This window comes from Sorex araneus, chromosome 2 (assembly GCF_027595985.1).
Source record: "Sorex araneus isolate mSorAra2 chromosome 2, mSorAra2.pri, whole genome shotgun sequence".
Classification (NCBI taxonomy): Eukaryota; Metazoa; Chordata; class Mammalia; order Eulipotyphla; family Soricidae; genus Sorex; species Sorex araneus.
Genome location: NC_073303.1, coordinates 111,847,819 through 111,854,422, shown reverse-complemented (window position 1 = coordinate 111,854,422; position 6,604 = coordinate 111,847,819). Strand labels below are relative to the sequence as shown.

The following is a 6,604-nucleotide window of genomic DNA, read 5'->3' as shown; positions in this document are numbered from 1 at the left end:
AGGCATGGGCGTTGGCTAGTGAGAGGAATGGCGAACTGATAAGATCAGTAAGGTCAGCAGTGGTGACCTTCTTACAGAAATCCCAAGTAAGCCTCTGCTAGACTAGAGGATAAGAGCCGGGCTTGTAAAATGGCTCCCTACAAAGAAGCACCTCATGCTCAGGCCTTAGCATTGAATTAACTGACCAAGCTAGCTGAAAATCACTGGAAGAGCCTCAGACCCTCTGTGCATGACTAGGAAGCCTTCTGCCTGCAAAACAAATTACACGACATACCTACCTGGCCAGGGAGATACCATGTTGATGAAGGTGCTTTTCCCAGTGCGAGGCTTATCCATTGCACTCCGGATGTGCTGACCCCTGCAATTTACCCAAATGTAGGAAACTTGACTTCATAATTTGTGGTAGTGGGAGACTGCATCTGCACTTTTCCTTGGGGGAAAAAAACTACAAGACAAATAGTGACTTAAACTACATTAGGTCTAGGTATAAAAGTATACTATTTATAGTTCTTTAATTGTATTATATATAGTACTAGTACAATGTAGATTTTGATAAACAAAATTGACTAAATGATGATCACTACAGCCCACTGAGAACGTAATACCAAGATATTTCGCCTTTGAAATGATAGATTGAAGAGATAAAAAGAACTAAAAATGTCCTGGTTGGGGCTGGAGCGATAGCACAGGAGGTAGGGCATTTGACTTGCACATGGCCAACCTGGGTTCGATTCCCAGCATTGCATATGGTCCCCTGAGCACTGCCAGGAGTGATTCCTGAGTGTAGTAACCTCTGAGCATCGCTGGGTATGACCCAAAAAAAGCAAAAAAAAAAAAATATCCTGGTTAATAGAAATAATGAAGAAATGAGAAAGCCAGAGAGATAGTACAGGAATGAAGGCATATGTCCTGCATGCAGTTGACCCCAGTTCAATCCCCAGTAGCTCATGATTCCTAGAGCACTGCAGTATGAGACCTTGAAGGTCCTTGTGCACCAGCTGGTAGCCTGAATAATTCCCAGTATCTACACTGCAAGACCCACCCTATACAATCTCTGATTATGCATTGACTTGCCACCCTATTTGGTCAAGTTTTGCTTGGAAGGAAGCTGAGAACCCCTTAAGAAGCCCCACCAACATAGAATAAGGACAAATGGAAAAGTAAGTTATGTTACAAAAAGTTTCAAGATGATAGACATAAATAATACTGTTATCCACAATAAATATAAATGAATTTAAAAAGGCAATGATTTCCACCTCAGTTCAGAAACAGCATAACCAACACTACAATGTTTAGAAAAGACACGATTAGTTGTAAAGACAGCAACCGGTTTAGAAATAGAAAATGGCATGCGATGCAAATAGTGTTGGAGAGCATTGAAGGAAATGGTGAACACTGAGACAAAAGTTATTAACACAACAATCAAATTATTTCATAATAATAAAGAATTAAATTATCAAGAAGACACCACATTTCCAAATATGTATATCAATATCAAGAGCTTCAAAATACATGAAATGCACAGTGACATGACAAAGGATAAAAAAAACTAAGCAAATCAATGAGAATTACAAACTCAATGTCCTTTCTTATTAAAAGTAGATACATTATTTGGAATTTTGCACCCAACAATCAGACCTGCTGAAAAGGCATCATTAGATCATTTGTTTTCTATTGCTGATAATGAAGAGCATACAATGTTGCAGGGCCGCAAAAGTGGCTGCGCGGTTTTGGAATTCTGATATTCTAGTAATTAAGTCCAGAGGTATTTCTGCCAGCAGCCACTGCGTTCCTAGATTGGTTTGTGTGCCTGTGGGATCATGGCTGTTAGGAGCAGAGGAGCTGTTCGTGGGCAACCGCTAGGGGTTTCATTTGGACAGAGAGCAGGGCCGGTTCTGCCCCACCCATCTTGAGATTTCCCGAGTGCCCCCTCACTGCAAGCTCCTACCTCTCTGTCCAGTTGGCTCTGAAAGGTGGCGGTCGCCATGCTGTTGCAAAGGGGAAGGTATTTAGGGACAAAAACCCTGAGAGAAAAAAGTGAAAATCATCTGTCACACAGGCAGGGTGGGGATGGGAGGGTGATATACTAGGCTTCTTGGTGGTGGAACATGGGAACTGGTGAAGGCATGGGTGTTTGATCATTGTATGACTGAGACTTAATCCTGAAAGCTTTGTAACTGTTCTCACAGTAATCCAATTAAAAAAAAATTAGATACAGTAGACATAAAAGATTGAAGCAACACTGCCAATCAACTTGATGAATTGACAGCTAGAAGGTCAAGCATAGATTAGTCATTAAGAGAAAGTATATTTTTGTCTTAATAAATTTCAAAAAATTGGACTCTTCTTAGACAATATAGAATAAAGTAAAAAGTCAATAATAATAATAAAATATCAAGAGAATACTAAATGATTTATAACAAGTAATGTGCATTATATATAACTGAGTAGTCATAGTACAAAAGAAAACACAAGGAAAGCTAAATATATTTCAAGTAAATAATAATCAAAACTAGTGGAACTAAGCAAAGCAATCCTTAGTAAGAAAAATCTGCCAACTTTTCAGGCCTGGAGAGACAGCACAAGGGTGAAGGCCCTTGCTTTGCATGGTGCTCGGAATGCATAATGGTCCCTGGGCTCCACCAGACGTCATCCTTGAGCACAGAGCTAGAAGTTGTTGGTATGGCTCCAAAACAAAGCCACAATAAAATGACAACTTTTTCATGATAACCCCACTCCCTTTATTTTGTTGTTTGTTTGTTTGTTTGGGGGGGAGGTGCTCTACTTGAGAACTCAGTGGTTAGTACTGGCTCTGTGTGCAGGACTGAGCCCTGGGGGTGCTGGACTCCTGCAACTGAAATTGGTTGGTAGGATGGAAGGCAAATGCCTTAATCCCGTGGTGTTGCTCTGTATCCTATATTTCATTTGAGGTGGAAAGAGATTGGGATATAGGGGCTATTCCTGACTCTGGGCTTGGGAATGATCCCTGGAAATAAATGGGGACAATTGGCAGTGCCAGGGACTGAGCTGCCACACGCAAGATAATGCAGTCTTTTTTCTGCCTTCGTGATAAAAGCTTTTTGCAATTAAGAAGTGAACATCTTCACTTGTGTGGAGCCTTTAAAAGTAGAGTTAATATTTTATTAATGATGAACAGTAACTGTGTTCCTAAAACTGGGAACAAGGCAAGTGCTCTAGGAGACTCCTCTTGGCACTGGCATTTTTCATTCTTTATGAACTCTTTTTCTTTTCTTCTTTCTTTCCTTTTGCTTTTCTATTCCTTTCTTTTATTTCTTTGTTCTTTGTTTTCCAGTTTTGGGGCCACACCTGAGAGTGCTCAGGCCTTACTCTTGACTCTGCACTCAAGGATCACTCCTGGCAGCTGCTGGGGGACCACACAGAGTACCAGGGACTGGACCCAGGTCACCCATGCGAAGACAAGTGCTATTGGGCTGGTTCCCTTCAGCCTACTCTTATCAACAAGGCAAATGAATAAAAGAAATAAAAATTTTAAAGATTTAAAGTAGGCAGGTTTTACTTTTTTAAAACTTGTATAAACCATGGAATTGATGTAGAAAATCCTAAGGAATCAGCAGAAGTAAGGAACTTAGCCTGTTCTCAGTTATAAGGTCCGATTTAAAGAACTAACATAAACTACAGTAATCAGGCAGTGGCATAAGAAAAAACACATTTACAAAATAAAACAGAAAATTTTAAATTTGACCCTTATAAATTATTTGATAGTTAAATAAATACCTTAAGATTATCCAATGTAGAACAATTAACTTCAAAAAACTGTGTTGGAACAATTTTATACCTAGTCCCCCAAATCTCAACTCTGACCTAATTTGAAATGAATGACAGAACTGAAAATAAAAGCCAAGACACAAAGAAAACATCTTTTCTGCATTAAAGAAAATAAAAGTTTTCTTTCAAATAGAAAAAAAAAGTAAAGATGATAAAAATCTACTACAATTTTTAAATGATTGATTTAAGGTTATCTATACTTCAGTAACTGTTAATTTCTGAAAAAAAAAGTAATGAGCTTAATGCTTGTTTTTAAAAGCTTGCATAACCAAAAGTTGACTGGAACTCTGCATTGCCCAGAAAATGTTAAATATTAAAGCTAAGAATAAAAGTACTCTAAATAGTTCACATTCTAAGGTCAGAGTTATGGCCACTGACTTCTTGAAGACACAAGAAGTGTCTTCTTTCTATTCTGTCTCCTTTCTATTCTGTCCTGTCTAAGTCAATATAATATGAGCATGGGGACAAGTAGCAAAGGGGAACACTTTATGAAATTTAATAGATGAGAGGCTCTGAGTCATTAATTAAAGAAGAAAGCCCCTGCACAGAAGACCATAGGCATTCTATTCTCTGGCGATTAACATATCCCATGATGCGGAGTTCAATAGGAGAGCATGAACAATTCTAGTATGAGTACTTGAAGTAATTATAACATTTCGTAATTTCCAGATCTTCCAACACCACAGTGGAAATCAGGGAACTATATCAAACATATTAGGAAACATGTTTGTATGTATAAATATTATGCCCGCCAAAAATCATCCCTGCTTCTTGTCTTAAACTACTGACTCCCCATTTCTGCTAAGTGTTAAAAGGACTGTAGCGGTAGACCAGTGTTTTTCAAACTTTTTCTAATTGGGGCCCCTTTGCAACCTTCTTTTCTTCCTGTGGTTTCCTAGTTTCATGATACAGCCCTCCATTTATGCCATTTTTTACCTGTTGAATATCCTGTGGGCCCACAGGAGGCCAGGGATATATATTTTTTATTCTACACCAGTTTCTCAATTGCAGGCAACAGTCGAGAAACACAGGCGGGTGGGGGGAAACACAACAACAACAGTAAAAATAGCTAGTGCTCTAAGTTCTCTGTGTCCCTCAGAGACAACAAAGCACGGTACTGACTTCAGAAGAACTACTTGAATGTTCCTTGAAAAGGAGCGATCTGTAGTTCATACAACTGCAACCAATTATTAGAATGACCAACATTAAGGAAACACTGAAGACAGCCTCTCGGAAAGACTTAGGAGTCACATCACTGACCCTCTAAGGGAGAAGCAAAAGAGAACCTAATATACTACCTACATGCAGTGTCTATAATCAATAGGCCACCTCAATATCACAGGGTACCTGTAAGGACATACCTCTATCACTGATATGAAGAGGCACATTGATAAAGACCTGCGATGTGCTGTTTCTTTCTTCCTGAAAGCAACCTCAGAAAAGCTAGGGCCTGTTCTATGAGAGAAAAGGATGAGAATATACAATCACACCACACCCTAGAGAGGAGAGCGAGGAGAGGATTATTGAATTAAATTTGAGTTTTAATGGTTTTTTTTTAAAAAAGAGAGCTGATTATTAATTACCAGAAAGTACTGCCCTATTACTAAAATGACCAATAAACTCTAAGTTGAACAAGCTTTCCTAAGTATTCATTGTCAAAAAGAAACATGGAGAGAAATTAAATCATTTCAAATTTACTTATAAATGAATAGCACCCTCAAGAAATCAGCTATATCATCATTTTCTGTTAAAATATGTATAGCCTTAAAAAACATATAACACACTAAATTTTGTATAACTGATATTAAGAGTTACAGTCCAGAATCTTTTCATGTGTATTAAATTGTAGTCTCTTTGTACCATCATCAAGCTAGAAATTCATTAAAAATAATTATTTTTCTCACGAGGTAGTTTGACATAGCAAATTCTGAAAGTTAGCTAACTAAAATTTCAAAGATGGTAACCTCTATTCATGTGTGTATCTGAAAAAATTCCATGAAATTTTAAGCTTTAAAAAATATTCATTCTAAAGAAATTATACTTGAGTTTGCCATAAGGAATAATTTAGTTCCATGTAGGTTGGATTTTTTTGATCATTTTCAAATGGAATCTTTTATTTAAAGTAAAATCCATCAAACTCATCATAAATATTGAGACTGATCTTTGAGGCCACAAACCTAAATAGCAATCCTGTTATAGTTCTTGAAGACTTGAAACATACTTTGCATTTCAATATATTAACTTAATGTGTATATAGAATCAAAATAGCAAAAAGAAAAATTTAATATTTCACCTATTATATGCTGAATTTTACAACTATATATGGAGCTGAAAAAAATTTATAATTCTATGTATTATGGACACAGTTCAGAAAATGAGATTGACCAGACAGAGAGAGACACATAGAGAACTTTTCAATTAAGGATTCAACATTGACTTATCTGGGCTCATTGTCAAGTGTGAAGAAATTAACAATTGTAAATTAGTAGGCAAACCTAGGTTTTATAAACATGAATGAAATTAGGTGGCTTAGATTGTTTTTGTTTTTATGTTTGGCAGAATATGATTATGAAATCATACTATTAAAACCTTCCAAATGAGCCTCCCATTATTTGTTTGACAGATAGACCTTTCTTTATTTTTTTGAGACTTAGATATTTCCTCCTCTTGGGGTTGAAGAAAGAGTCCAACAGGTAGGACGTTTGCCTTGCATGTGACCACTGCAGATGCCATTGCTGGCATCCCAAATAGTCCCTGCAGCCCACCAGGAGTGACCCCTGAGTGCTCAGCCAGGAGT

The 6,604-nt window shown here is 37.5% G+C and overlaps 1 non-coding gene across 1 annotated transcript; it reads left to right on the top strand.

Moving 5' to 3' along the window:
- Positions 1-270: 270 nt before the first annotated feature.
- Positions 271-432, top strand: LOC129403073 (U1 spliceosomal RNA). Its single transcript, XR_008629057.1, has one exon. It is a non-coding gene; the product is annotated as a U1 spliceosomal RNA (small nuclear RNA).
- Positions 433-6,604: the final 6,172 nt, after the last annotated feature.